General features: G+C 40.7%; 1 protein-coding gene and 1 long non-coding RNA gene across 5 annotated transcripts in view; one reads left to right on the top strand and one right to left on the bottom strand.

Annotated features, from left to right (window-relative positions):
• Nucleotides 1–891: 891 nt before the first annotated feature.
• Nucleotides 892–13970, bottom strand: LOC101687068. The gene is made up of 3 exons (XR_006608733.1): nucleotides 12526–13970; nucleotides 11860–11987; nucleotides 892–1337 (listed from the first exon to the last, which is right to left on the bottom strand). It is a non-coding gene; the product is annotated as an uncharacterized LOC101687068 (long non-coding RNA).
• The window catches only part of DEUP1 (deuterosome assembly protein 1), an 81978-nt gene continuing 80163 nt past the window's right edge, over nucleotides 13219–15033 (top strand). For 3 of the 4 annotated variants that reach the window (XM_045087198.1, XM_045087197.1, XM_045087199.1), the window contains exon 1: nucleotides 14005–14149. The gene's annotated coding sequence lies outside the window, so the exon portion shown is untranslated. Of the gene's footprint in view, nucleotides 13334–14004; nucleotides 14150–15033 lie in introns of those variants that run through there. The other variant, XM_004763575.3, reaches the window with a different exon arrangement.

Below are 15033 nucleotides of genomic sequence, written 5' to 3'. Positions count from 1 at the left end.
AAAGCTGATTAGAATAATTGGTTGCTAAGGTATTTTTTCCCCCAATTAAAAGTCCATCCCATGGAGTTCAATGAAGACTTTCTGCACATCTGAATTTCAATGATTCCATCACCCATCCATTCAGAAACTGCCCATTTATGTCACATGACAGGCACTGGGGAAGAGGAAGTATCAAGGAATAGGTGGATGCAAGCAAGTCTTCATCTGAATTGTAAATATACCAAAAAAAAAAAAAAGCTCATCCATCTAAGCCAATGTTAAGAAATATAGATTAATAAAAATATCAGATACTTTCTCTCATAGGATTGAGAAAAATTAGAAAGACTAATAGCATGTAAATTGGCAAAGATATAGAGACACTCTCATCCAACCAGATGAGTGTAAATTGTTAAAATTATTTAGGGGAGGAAATTTGACAATATCTAAGTTTAAAATGTGCACAGCCAGACCAGTTTTAAGAATTCATCCTACAGGGACACCTTGGTGGCTCAGTCACTGAGCATCTGCCTTCATCTCAGGTCATGATCCTGGGGTCCTGGGATCGAGCCCCACATCAGGTTCCCTGTTAGGCAGGGAGCTTGCTTCTACCTCTCCCACTCCCCTGTTTGTGTTCCCTCTCTTGCTGTGTCTCTCTCTGTCAAATAAATAAATAAAACCTTAAAAGAAAAGAAAAGGAAAGAATTCATCCTATAGAGGGGCGTCTGGGTGGCTCAGTTAATTATGTGTCTGCCTTCGATTTGGGTGCTGATCTTAGGGTCCTGGGATCAAGTACCACATCAGACTCCCTGCCCAGCAGGGAGCCTGCTTCTCCCTCTCTCTCTGCTCCTCTCCCTGTTTGTACTCTCTCTCTCTCTTTCAAATAAATAAATAAAATCTTGGGGGGGAAAAAAAGAATTCATCTTATAGAAATAATATCCCGAGGACATAAAGATATATATGCAAGGAGGTTTGGTGCAACATTGTTTATAATTACAAAAAAGGAATTGGGGAGAACAACACACTTCTGTTACGTATTTCTGGGTGATAAGTTTTCCTCAAGATTAGCAGTTCAAAACAATAGTTCTTTATTATCTCCCAGTTTCTAAAGGTGGTGAATTTGGCTGTGGCTTTGCTAGGCGGTTCTAACTCAGGGTCCTTCGTTAGTCAAGATGTTTGCCAGGAGTGCAGTCTTTGAAGGCTTGACTGAGACAGGAGGTTCTGCTTCTAAGAAGGCTCACTCACATGTCGGTTGGTCAAGGGGGCCTCAATCCCTCTCCACACCAACCACACGACTCTCTCCCTAGAACTGTTTCTGCATTCTCATGACATGGCTGCTGGCTTATTCCAGAACGAGTGATCTAAGAGAGAGCAAGAAAGAGCTGCCATGCTTTCTGTGGCCTTGCCTTAGAAGTCACACACTATCATTTCTACAATACTCTACAGCATTACGATTCTATCCATTCTACAATATTCCAAGTCATCAAGTCCAGTCTAAGCTCAAGGAAAAGTGATTTTGTCTCCACTTTTTGGAGGGAAGTGTTGACTGATTCTTGGACATATTTTAAAACTACCCCAACTTGTCTTCTGGCCATAAATTATTAAAATTACTTTCACAGAGAAAATATACTCATCCCCTTCTAAGCCTACCCCCGTCTACCCCCCGAGTCTCAAAACTTTACAGTATCAGCTTAAAGTTCAGAAACATGTCATGTTAGTTGGATCAAGGAATGGCTGAAGCTTCTCGGTGTCATTCCTTAAGTGCAGTCCCTTTGATCTCAAGCCCTATGCACTAAAAAGATAAGATAACATACGCACCCAGCATACATATATGAGACAGGCCAAGGATAACCACTCTAGACATTCCTGACTAAAAAGAGGGGAAATGGGAGGCCCAAAGCAATCACTGTTCTAAGTTACAAGTTAGAAGTCTCTTGATTTGAATTCAGTCTTACTCCTGCCTAGGAATGATTCTCTGTGGCCCTTGGCTCCACATTCCGGCTGCTTGATTACCTCTTTTGATTTATTCTGCCTTTTCCTTGAAAGGTAGCCTGTTTTGGAGCTGTGTAGCTTTCTCAGTAAAATTTTGGATTCCAAATGCCTCATTTCACTGTGTAATATCTCTGTCTCCTTCAGTCTAATACAGTGGTATTTCTGTAATTATAATTATTTTTAGTAACCTGTGGGCCTGAAGGCTTGACACAGGCTGGCAGTCCCACTACCAAGATGATTCACGGAAATGTATATTGGCCGGGGGTCACAGTTCCTCACTGACTGTTGGTAGGGGCCCCTCGCTTCTTGCCATGTGGGCCTTTCTTTAGGGATACTTGAGTGTCTTGGTAACATAGAACTTGTTTCTCCTTGAATGAGTGGTCTGGGAGAGAGGGAGCAAAGGAGAAGCTGCAATATCTTTTATGATCGATTCTCAAATGACACACATTGTCACTTCTGCCATATTCTGTTCATTAGAAGTGAGTCACTAAGCCCACACTCAGAAGGGAATTATGCTCCAAATCTTGGAGAGGACGATCAAGAACAAGTGGAGTTATTTTATTTAGGAATCTGTCTTAAAACTACCTCAATACCCATTAAAATTAATGAAGTATGTAAAAAAAAATACTAACTTGGAAAAATGTTATTGATATACCATTAAGTAAAAAAGAACAGAGCAAGCTTTTTCTTTTTAAGTTTTTTTGTTTGTATGTTTGTTTTTTGTTTTTTTTAGTGGTGTTTTTTTTTTGTTGTTTTGTTTTGTTTTTTGACAGAGAGAGAGAGATCACAAGTAGGTAGAGAGGCAGGCAGAGAGAGAGGGGGAAGCAGGCTCCCTGCTGAGCAGAGAGCCCCATGTGATGCGGGGCTCAATCCCAGGACCCTGAGATCACGATCTGAGCCAAAGGCAGAGGCTTAACCCACTGAGCCACCCAGGTGCCCTCCAGAGCAAGCTTTATAATAATATGTATAGCATGATCCTGTATTTTGGGAGAAACAAATCTAACCTTACATATGTATGTATAAACACAGAACTATCTAGAAGCCTACAGACCAAAATGTTGATAGTGCTTACAGAGATCTGGTAGAGTGAATTTTACATATTACTTTGAAAAAAGAGTAATGAGGTGGTTGTTTTTTTGTTTTGTTTTGTTTTGTTTTTACTGCTTTGTGTTCTTCTGTGTTTTCCAAACGTGCTAAAAGAAACCTGTGTTGCTTATGTAATTAGAAGGTAGCAAGGTATAGAATTGAGAGAGATTTAATAGTTAGTTATAAATATTGAACTGAGATTGAAAGAGAACAGAGATGATATCCTAGCCAAGTCTCAACATAATGATCAAATTTCCAGGAAGAAAACCAGTTTGTTCCTACTGAAGATTTGATTTGTTAGAAACTGATAAAAGCAGACATGTCAATTGTGAAAAATATTATTTCAATTCTACTTGTGGTACTAAACAGTAAATGTTGACAAGATTGTAAGAAATAATATGTAACAAGGGATTTCTAATTAACACAGAAATATGGAAGACTGAACCATGCTTTACCTATTCATCCCTCCTAATACTCCACTACAGTGACAGGAAGGGGTTACCAACACATACATACACACACACACACACACACACACACACACACAGTGAGAGAGAAGAAGGGAGGAGAGGGAGATACAGATAGAGATGGAGGGAGAGGAGGAGTAGAGAGAGCAGAGGGAGAGAGTAGGAAAGAAGACAGTGGTATAATTTTAGCTGGATAACTGTTCTGGGTAACTCTCACAATATTAACTATGGATAAATGGTGACTAACTCCACAGGAAGCTGAAACCCAAGCCCACCAGGACTAAACCTAGAAGCATATCAACCCATGCCAAGGATTTAAAAAGAAAAAGAAACTGACTTTACCAAGTACTTCAGAATATGGGAGACCAAGTAGAGAAGAAAACAACAGGGTTGGTTGAAAGTCCACAGAGGATATAGATCATTACCTAGGTCCTCTCCCCAGCCAGGTAACTGCCTCTTCATGAAGTTGACAGAAAATCGGAGGTTTACTCTCTGAAGATGGCAAACCAGAGGTCTCTAGACTTAGTGCACTCAGCGTAAAAATAGTGCTACCAACTAAACACGGGGCCACTGAATGAAAGCCTCTATTCTAAACAACTTCCATGGCTCAGCTCTTAGATGCTGGCAGCCATGTTTAGGGGCAGGATATTAAAGGAATTCTCTCAGAGGAAAGTGATCAGCCAAAGAGAAAAATGGGGGAAGAAATAAAATGTTGACACTTGGGAGTCCCCTGGTGAAATGGTTGTGTTCTGCCCAATTACCCTCCAGTGAAGTCCAGTATTTAATAAGCCCTACCCTGTCTCACAACATAGGGCTTCTTTCTTAAATATGAGCCAAAATAAGAATAATAAGAGATTTGAAGGCAACTTTTAAGATCATGGAAACCAAAACTAATAGGAAAGATAACGGAGATGAAACTGACAAGAAGCAGAAGAGAAACAGACAATAATTATCTTCAGGAAAATAAGAAAAAGCATTACATCCATCACACACACACACACACACACATTATGAAAAAAGAACATTTAGAAAACAAAACAGACCACCTAGAGGCACCTGGGTGGCTCAGTCTGTTAAGCATCTGCCTCAGCTCAGGTCATGATCCCAGGGTCCTGGGATCGAGCCCCTGTGTTGGGCTCTCTGCTCAGTGGGGAGTCTGCTTCTCCCTCTGTCCCTAACCCTGCTCATGATCTTTCTCTTGCAAATAAATAAATTAAATATTTTTTAAAAAAACAGAAACACAACAAAACAGATCACCTAGAAATTTTAAAATATGACACCAGAAAGTACAATCTGGAATAAAATTTAGAATAAAATTTAATGACAGGTATATAGAAAACTATCAGGGGTGCCTGGGTGGCTCAGTGGGTTAAAGCCTCTGCCTTCGGCTCAGGTCATGATCCCAGGGTCCTGGGATCGAGCCCCATATCGGGCTCTCTGCTCGTCAAGGAACCTGTTTCCTCTCTCTCTGCCTACCTCTCTGCCTACTTATAATCTCTGTCAAATAAATAAATAAAGTCTTAAAAAAAAAACTTGCAGGAAACTATGAAATGAAAAAAGCGATAACTTAATTTTAAGGGAAACATAACATACAAGAAAAGAATATAATAAGATATTGGCTCCGATAAAAATAATTTTACATGTATAGAATAATGTAAACTCAAATACTGATCTATGAAAAAATATATGGTTATACAGATGGGTGGATGCAGAGAAATCTGTGTTTGGGGGGAGTTATGATTGTCTTCAATAGTGGGGACCAGCCTAGGTAGTATGTAAAATACAAAATTTAAAAATAGTAAAATAAACTCATCCATTAAAAAGCTGTGAGGTGTGCCTGGGTGGCTCAGTGGGTTAAAGCCTCTGCCTTCGGCTCAGGTCATGATCCTAGAGTCCTGGGATTGAGCCCCTCATTGGGCGCATCGGGCTCTCTGCTCAGCAGGGGGTCGGCTTCCTCCTCTCTCTCTGCCTGCCTCTCTACCTAGTTGTGATCTCTGTCACATAAATAAATAAAATCTTTTAAAAAAAAAGCTGCGATAGATATTTGTCATTTCTTTTCAGTCTGTCCAGCTCCTTTTGTACAACATCTTATTATATTTGGGAAATTTACTGCCATATGTGCTCCCAAAATAATCCCCCAATTCTGTTCCAGTGTCCTCGGCGGCTGGCATAGTCACCTGGGACCTGTACTCCTCTGCCAGACTCGCTCCCTTGAGAGTCTGCCTTAGAAGAGGGCACCTCGAGGAAGGGGCCCCTTGGGAGAACATTTGGCCAGTAAGGGAGTGGCAGAATCACTGAGCTTCAGAACATGGCCACAAGTCGAGTTTCCGAACACATTGGTACCAGTGGTGAAGCGGTGGTAGAACTTTCTTTTTTTAGGGCAGTGTGTCACATGGCTTTAACCTCTGTTCCTAGAAACTAAGCACCCCTGTGAGCTACCCAATTGTCCGAATTGGTCTGCTTTTGCTACTAACAACCCTGAGAACTGCTGGGGCAAAGAAGAACCAAGGAACTTCAAAAGGTCGTCTTGGGGGTGGACATGAGGAGCTCCTGAGGCTGCATCAGGAGACGACTATTTTTTATTATAAGCCTTCGTCTTCCTAACGGGCTCTTTAACCACGAATATTTGAGTTTCTAACTATGCATATGTATAAGTTTGATAAAAATTAAAATTGAAACAAAAGGAAAGAAAACAGAAACAATGAGAACAATCTTTTGGAGTGTGAAATGCACAACACAGACCCTTGGTCTGTGGGAGATACTACTAATGGATAACAGCTCTTTTTCCCTCTGGGGCCTGGAAACAAACTCACAAACCTTCCCAATATCTATTCTAGGTAATGAAGCTGGGTCGTCCAATGAAAACTATCTGCAGTCTTAGTCTCAGAGGAAATACTCAGTCTCTTAGAGGCCTGGACCTGCATTCCTGAACTTAAGTGAAAACAAACCCAGAATATATTTTATGGTATACAGAAATTCTGTACTACTTATATCCTGGTATACCTAATTCTGACAAATACCTTAATTAAAGGGTATAAGTCACCACTCTAGAACTGTATTACTCCAGTGAAATTGCTACGGTTGAAAAAAAAAAAAAGCCATTAGGTTTCTGAACATGAACATGAAGATATAGTTTGAAGCTTTACAGCACTATGACTAATAGAATTTTATTACTTGAGAGTTCTCAAAGTGCTGCATATCTCTTCACTGGCAATATTGGCATAACACCACAGAAGAAAAAAATGTTTCTTCAAGTCAACATATAGTTAATTCACGTTTGGAGATAAGGCTACCGCGACAACATGACAATTTAATGAGGTTTGAACAGCTTCAGGAAAGGGAATATTAAAAGGAATAGAAAAGAAATGTTTTGTGAGAGGAAAATAGAATACCAGAATTACCTGGATGATTTTTTTAACAGTCATTTGCAAGGATTTCTTGTCACTTCTTTTATTATAATTCTCTTTCTTTCTTTCTTTCTTTCTTTCTTTCTTTCCATTTCTACTACTACAGTGGTTGTCTTATTTGTCTATGATGATAATGAGTTTCTGTACAAAATTCAAGACGAATACTTAAATCCATCAAGCACAGCATCTGCTAAAAATCCTGGCATTTTGGAGAACTTGGGTAGCTCAGTTGGTTAGACGTCTGCCTTTGGCTCAGGTCATAATTGTGAGCCCCATGTTGGGCTCCCCACTCAGCAGGGAGTCTGTTTAAGGATTCTCTCTCTCCCTCTGCCCTTCCCCACAGCCCTGCTCCAGCTGTCTGTTTCTCTCTCTCTCAAATAAATGTATCTTGGGACATCTGAGTGGCTCAGTGGGTTAAGCATCTGCCTTCAGCTCAGGTCATGATCTCAGGATCCTAGGATCAAACCCCATGCCAGGCTCCCTCCTCAGCGGGGAGTCTGCTTCTCCCTGTTCCTCCTCCTGCTTGTGCTCTCACTCTCTCTCTCTAATAAATCAATAAAATCTTTAAAAAAATAAATAAATCTTTTTTTAAAAAAAACCCTTTTTTAAATTAAAAAGAAATTACTCTACCCTTAAGAAGGCAATGGAGCATATTCCTTACGTGTGGGCCACACATGGCGACTTTCTTCACAAGAGTATAGTATGGAAAGGGTTGGGGAGTAACTTTATAATGGAGAGAAATGACAAACACCCTCCCAGCCAGTGACCAAGATCAATGCCAACATAAATCAGGTTGGTAGAAGGTATCCTTGATATGATATGCTAAAAATGGCAGTTTATTTCTGTGATCTTCCTCCCCCAAACCCATAACCCTAGTCTAACCAGGAGAAAAACATTAGACAAATTCCATTTGAGGGACATTCCACAAAAATCCCTAACTAGCACTTCCTAAAACTGTCAAGATGATCGAAAACAAGGAAACTTAGAAACTGTCACAGCCAAGAGATATCCAAAGAGACACGGTAACTAAATGTAAGGTCTTACCCTGGATGGGGCCCTGCGATGGAAAAAAAAAAAAGACATCGGGTAACAACCAAGGAACTACGAGTAAAGTATGGACTTTATTTAATAGTAATATACCAGTATTAGTTTATTAATTATAAGAAAAGGACCATATTAATGTAAGATGTTGTTAATAAGATCTACCTGATTGGCATATCTGGAAACTTTCTGTATCATCTTTACAGTTTTTCTATAAATCTGAAACTGTTCTAAAAGAAAAGACACTTTTTTTTTTTTAAGTCACAACAATAAGACAGCAGAAAACACATCCATCGTGACTTTGGCCCTGGGTAAAGGGAAATTCTTTCTCTGGAAATTTCATCATGAGTTGTCCCTACACTTGTTTTTCATTCATTCATATTACCTGTGCTGTCTGAAAAGTTCCTATGAAGAATTTAATAAGTCACTCGGGGTTAGATAGGCCCCAAGGCAACTCCAAAAGCAAATGCAAATCCTCTTTGGAAGCATTTAACCCCAGTGTAACTCCAAAGATGTCTCAGAAATCAATTCTTCTGCCCAAATTATCTCATAGTCAAAAATCATAAAATATACACATAAAAATAAGACAACATGTAAGAACTAGTAGTAATAAATACTGAAAATTTTGATATTGGAATCATAAGAAACAAAATAAAAAATAACTGTGAGTAATATGTTTAAAAAACTAAAAGGGAAGCTTGGGGGTTACTGGGTATCTCAGTCATTGAGTGTCTGCGTTCAGCTCGGGTCGTGACCCCGGAGTCCTAGGATCAATCCCCATGTCCAGCTCCGTGTTCAGCGGGGAGCCTGCTTCTCCCTTTGCCTCCCCTTGTTTATGTTTCCTCTCTTGATATCTTTGCCAAATAAGTAAAATCTTTTTTAAAAAAATTAAAAGAGAAGCTTGAACATTTGACACAGAAATGGGAATTATAAAGAGTGACAAAGATGATTTGCAAGTTATGCAAATTAAAATTTTTTATTTCAAATTAAACAAATACTTCTTGGGTACCCAATACAGACCAGGACATATACTAGGCATGTTCATATATATATTATCTATTTTATTTTTATAACAACAAATAACTATATCAAAAAATACTAAAGCTATAAACCTTCATCTTAAAATATTTTTCATTGTTCTGTCTTCTACCATCTGCAAGCTTTCTTCTGATCTATGCTCTAGTTCACGAATTCACTCTGTACCTGTATCAAACTAGTATTACATACATCAATCGTGTTCTTAATTTTGGTTGTTAGTAATTTTTCTTAGTTCTAGAATTTCTATTTGGTTCCTTTTCAAATATGCTAAGTCAGTTTTTTTTTAAAGTATTGGTTTATTTATTTTTTATTTGAGAGAGAGAGACAGAGAGAGTGAGTGGGAAGGAGAGGAGAGAGAATCTGAAGCAGACTGTGTTGAGAATACAGCCAGACATGGGGCTCGATCCCACAACCCTGAGACCATGACCTAAGCAGAAACCAAGAGTCAGATGCTCAACTGACTGAGCCACCCAGATGTCCCACTAAGTCACTTTTTATATTTAGTCTCCCTAAAGACTTTTCCAATCTTGTCTTTTATGTCTTTAACCATAGAGTTTTACAATTGTTTTCTGATTCCAGTAACTAAGGTTTCCATGGTTTGGTTTCTGTGGTCTGTAGTTTATACTGGTTTTCCCTGAGGGTATCTTGTTTCCTGGCCCCAGATTATCTTTGAGTGTGTTTCGGTCACTGTATTTGAGAAATTATTCTTTGGAGTAATCTGAGGCCTTGAATGATTTGAATCTTCACCAAAGAAAATGTTTGCTTCCTTCCTTCTGCTGTCTTAATCACCAGTTCAATACTGCCTCAGCCTTGCTCTGACATTGAGGCTGTCCTAAACTACCCAGGCAATCCAAAGCTGGGTCGCAAGTCACTAAGGGTGCTTAATTATTTCCATCTTACCATATTCTTGAAGGCAAAGCCCTGTCGGGTTCCAATTTAAAGGCCGAACTCCTTACTTGGAGTGAGCCCAGGCTTTGTCTTTTGTTCCGTTTGCTTGGTAAGACCAACACAACTGCCACTCAGTTTTGTAGTTATTCCTCCCAAAGCATCAAACACCTTCCAGGCAAAAGTAGCATTGAGGCTGGGCCCACTTCTCTAGGTTATTTCTTGCCTTTTCCTAGACTTTGACCCAATAATTTCTCACTATTTTATTAGCTTGGTACTTGAAAAGCTTTAACAGAGATGAACTTCTAGGAAGAGTTGACTCCCCAGAGGGGGATCCAAATTCATTTTCCCCACTGGAAACTTTTCACTTCAGCATTGCCCCTCCTGTGCCCGATTCCAGGAAATAAGTTATTCCATCCATGAAACTTTAGCTCAAGTTGATACAGAATCCTACATTCCCCTTAATGCTCAAGAGAGGATGACTTTTCAAAACCATAGTGCTAAAACACTAAGGGTCTATAAGAGGGCAAAGTGAGGGAAAAAATTATGATTGCCATTTTCCAAAGACTTTGGTTTTGTTTTCTGAACCTACAATGAGTCCTGATGCTATAATTCCCATCAGGAGGACACACTCCTTTGGCACCTAAGCCCCCGGTCAGCCAAAACTAAGAGGTAAGGCCCTCCCATTTCCTCTGAATTCTCTTTGGAAAAGCAGCTGTTACTAGGAGAATTGATAGGACTGTGAATCATAATGCAGTGAAAGACCTCTCCCTGCCCATCTAAGGGTCCCAGGGATGCATTTCTCTTCTTCCAACCTAGAGAGGTTGGAGGAGACTTTCTTAGTCCCTCTCAAATCACATCCAAATAATTTAGAATCTCTGTCATTGCATGACCCTTCACACTTAACAAAGGGCTTTAGTACATTGGCCAGGCACCTGTATTCTGGGGCTGGTCTATCCAATATGGTAGCCACCAGTCACATGTGGTTATTGAGCACTTGAATATGGCTCTATGAACTGATTGTGCTGTAAGTATAAACTACACAGGAGATTTTGAAAACTTAGTATGGAAAAAAAAATGCACAGTATCTTAATAATTTTTTTATATTATAATTTTATATATAATTTTATTTATATTGAAATAATATTTTGGATAACTTAAGTTAAATAAGTATATTGTTAAAATTAACTTCACCTACTTCTTTTTATTTTTTTAATTTGACTACTAGAATATTTAAGATTACATAAGTGGTTTGCATTATATTTCTATTGGACAGTACTGTCCCTATGGTGATCTTGTTTGTAAAAACTAAATTTCCTTTTCCTGAATAGTTATATTCCCAACTAGAATATGTACTGAATATGTATTGAAGTATCTCCAGAAAATTCCTCAACTTGCTTCCACTTATAGAAGCAGCATAATATAATAAAAAAAAAGCACTCTAAAATCTCTATGTTTCTTATTAACTAGCAATGAAGGTAGTCAAATCATTTTAACTCTTCAGATCTGAGTTTTTTCATATAAAATGAAAAGGTTGAACCACATCCCCTCTATGGTTTCTTCTATTCTATGAGTATTTGATCGTTATTATGTTAAAATTTCTTCTAAAATATTTTCTATGGATAAGATAAACTTTTTATTGTAATGTCTATACAATTTCTGAATCTTCTCTTGGAGATATAAAAATAAGTATTTCCCTTGTAAAAAAGACAGACGTTAATTTATATAAGCTTACTTATGCTTAAGTGCATGTTCCTTTTCTGTGCTAGCATTACAAGTTATGCTGTGAAAACTACTTTGTTTTTCCATTTTTAAGGTTCAGTCGATGGGTACAATTATTATTTATTTTATATCATTGGTCCTCCAGCTTCTCCTCCACAGATCATTCTCATTCCTCAATCATACATGTCTCCTATACTCTCTTTTGACCGTTTCTGGTTATACTTTATGTTTTATTCTGTACTTACTGTGTCCTCCAATTCTCTTACAGGACTGAGCTCTCTTGCCATCTCTCACCAGCAGCCTGGTCACACTCGTCTCCTCCTTTAGACTCAGAGACTTCCTGCTTTCCTCATCCATTTCAAAACAATCTCATCTGAAAAGGTAAAATAATAGGTCCGCTTCAGGGTAAGTTCCAGTCTTTGCAGTTAGTATTTATTTGAGCGGTGAGGGGTGGTGAGGTGGTGGGAAGGTAGGTCTTTCATATCAGGCCTTAACTTTCATCCCCATATGAAAGCCTCTACTCCTATTAAATTGAGGGGAGTGGTTCCATCCTATATTTAAATCTTCTTAAACTCTATCACACACTTACGCTTTGCAAGCCCTGCCCACACCCATTTTTGTAAAAATGTGGCTTTAAACACATCTACAGTTACCTATGCAAAATTCTGTCTGCTCAAGAAAACTACTCAATCTTAACGTTTAGGCAGAGTTTGAGGAGCACGGCATTTAGAGTAAAATGATCTAGGATCGTTATCTTAGCTGCATTTGAGCTAGATGTATCATCTTGGACAAATTCACTATTCCGAGGTTCAGGTTCCTAATCTGCCAAAAGGAGCTGGAATAACCCCTGTTACACATGTCACATGGTACTTCTGAGCATCTAAAGAAATAATGAGCATGAAAGTACTTACAGTGGTAAAGCGCTACACAGCGTGAGTGATACTGGACATTCTGAAACTCCATGAAATTTTGTTCCTGCTTCCATTTTCCCTTCTTCGGGTCAGAATAAATACATTGACCCATTAAGTTTAGACAAGAATAAAGAATATGACTTAAGGTTTCCTGAATAATGGAAAGTTTCAAGTTAAGATGAAATGATCACTCTCTTCATTCAATCATAATGAGAGCTATGAAACACTTATTAGAACTAATGACCTAAATTACTTTACACAATTCATCTAGGAAACTCAATTTGTCAAGAAACAGCAGACGGTTTTTTGAAATTCAAATGGAACCTGGATGGAGGGATTGGGGTCAATGGTAAATTGACAGTCATTTTAAGGAGCAAATTAATGTTACTGTCATGAAAGTGGAGTGCAAAGAAAAGATTTTAAGAATTAGATGTTAATCAACCAGATTTCCGAGCAAGAATGATGTTCCTAAAATTGGTGCAAAAATATTTTCCAATTACAAATTCAAGTGCTTAAAAATATCACCCAAGGTATCAATAGAAAAAATCGCATGTATGTATACATGTATATATGCATATATTCTTTCCTGTTCTTTGAAATCAGAACTATGACACAGAGATTCTATCATCAACTATTCTTGGAATTTAGTGAAAAAAGAAAAGAATCTGGAATCAGTCAGTCGGTTCCCTCCTAACCTACTTAGGAGCTATTTCCTTCTCCCTAAAAAAGGGAGGCAATCCTGTCTGCTCCGCCTAACTGGCAAAGTTGTGAGGACCCAAAGGACCTGGGCGCTCTATGGGAAAGACAGGTGCGGTTGCTGCTGTTGGCTGAGCGGCTGTGGGCGGAGCAATGCAGCTTTAACCGAACCCCCTCCCTCCCCGCCCCGTTCTTCCGAGGGGAAGGACACCTTGACCTTGGCAAAGAGAAAGGTAGTTCTCTTTACCCCAAGTGAGAGTTCTCTTTACCCCAAGTAAGAAAGTTGGATGCTGGGGAGAATGGCTGGCTCATTCAGTCAGTAGAGCACGAGACGCTCTGATCTCGGGTTGTGAGTTCGAGCCCCACCTTGGGTACAGAGGTTACATTAAAATGGGATCTTAAAAAAAAAAAAAAAAAGAAAGAAAAGAAAAGAAACGTGGATTCAGATCCTTCCCCCCACTTTTCCTTCCTTCACTGAACAAATATTTCTCCAGCCCTGTTGGGTGCCCGACCCTGGGCTAGGGAGAGCCAAGAAGAGGAAAGGACCCAGGATACGGTCTCGGGGAAGACTGTCCAGGGGGCAGAGACCGCACGGGTAACCGGGGGAGGGCGAGGACCCCGGTGCCACCCAGCAAGGGTGCTCCGCGGCGGCTGCCGAGCCCATCCCCCCGCTCCCCTTCCCTGAGGCGGCCGCGGCGGCCGCGAGTTCGGCCGCGTCGCCATGGCAACCAGTGGCGGCGCGGCGGGCCGTACGGTGGCCGGGAGGGAGAGGCCCTAACGGCCTCGGAGGCCGCGCGGCGGGCGGGCCCGGGTGGCGGGAGCGCGGCGGCGGGCGGCGGGGCCCCTGGGGGCGGGCCGGGCTGGGGTTGACCCCGGCGTTCCTGCTCCCGGGGCCTCAGACCTCTCGGGAGAGCGCGGCGCGGCGCAGGTAACCCGCCCTGGTCCCCGGGACCCGGTTTCGACCCTCCGCCCTCGACCTCGCTCCTCGGCCAGGCCCGGGGGACCCCTACAGGCCGGCTGCTGCGCTGGGGGGCTGGACGTGAACCGTGCGCAGTCCGGGGGGCGGGGGCGCGCGCTGGCGGGGAGAGCCTCGGATGTCCCGAGGGGAGCGCAGAGCGCAGAACCCAGAGCCGGGTCTCCCCGAGTCAGCAGGTGTAGGTTCTAGCTTTGTGGCCTTGGGCAAGTCAACTAGCTTGTCTGTGCCTCAGTTTCCCTGACGTTAAAGTGAGTGATTGGAAGAACCTGCAAAATCAGTTTACTCATCTGTCTGTTCTGTCAAGTTTTCCCTCCCCATCCCTGCTACGCACCTCTCCGCTCCACAGAGTCTCAGAGCCTCTCTTTAAATTCCTTTAATTTGGAAATGATGTGAGCTGGGAAGCCTTCCTCTTCGTTCTACCATCTTGAATGCTATTTTAGTGGCTTCAATTCAGTGATTCAGAGCAGCTGAAGTTCTTCTCAGTACTTTGTCCACTTATCCTCATATGTTGTTGTAATTAAAACTTTGTTGCTTGGGAAAACTTTTTTTATCTTTCTTTTCTTTTCTTTTTTAGAATTTAGGCAAGTACTAACATCCAGATAAGCAGGTGCCCACAAAGCCACTGAGGAATTGTAGGATTTATATTTTTAGGCAACTCTTAATCCCTTTGTCCTAAATCTCGTGGTATATTCATTCTAACAAAGCCCAGAAAGGGCCAAAGAGAGAATTTACTCAAATAAAAGGCAAACTTTTAAGGGACAAGAAAGTTTGAGAACATTTAGCTATAACTCCTCTACAGCAGGAATTGTTTTACTCATCTCTTGTGATGAGCGCTT

Source organism: Mustela putorius, unplaced genomic scaffold (assembly GCF_011764305.1).
Source record: "Mustela putorius furo isolate JIRA1106 unplaced genomic scaffold, ASM1176430v1.1 tig00001069_pilon_pilon_pilon, whole genome shotgun sequence".
Taxonomy (NCBI): Eukaryota; Metazoa; Chordata; class Mammalia; order Carnivora; family Mustelidae; genus Mustela; species Mustela putorius.
Note: the sequence above shows the minus strand (reverse complement) of the source record. Positions and strands in the feature narration are given on the sequence as shown.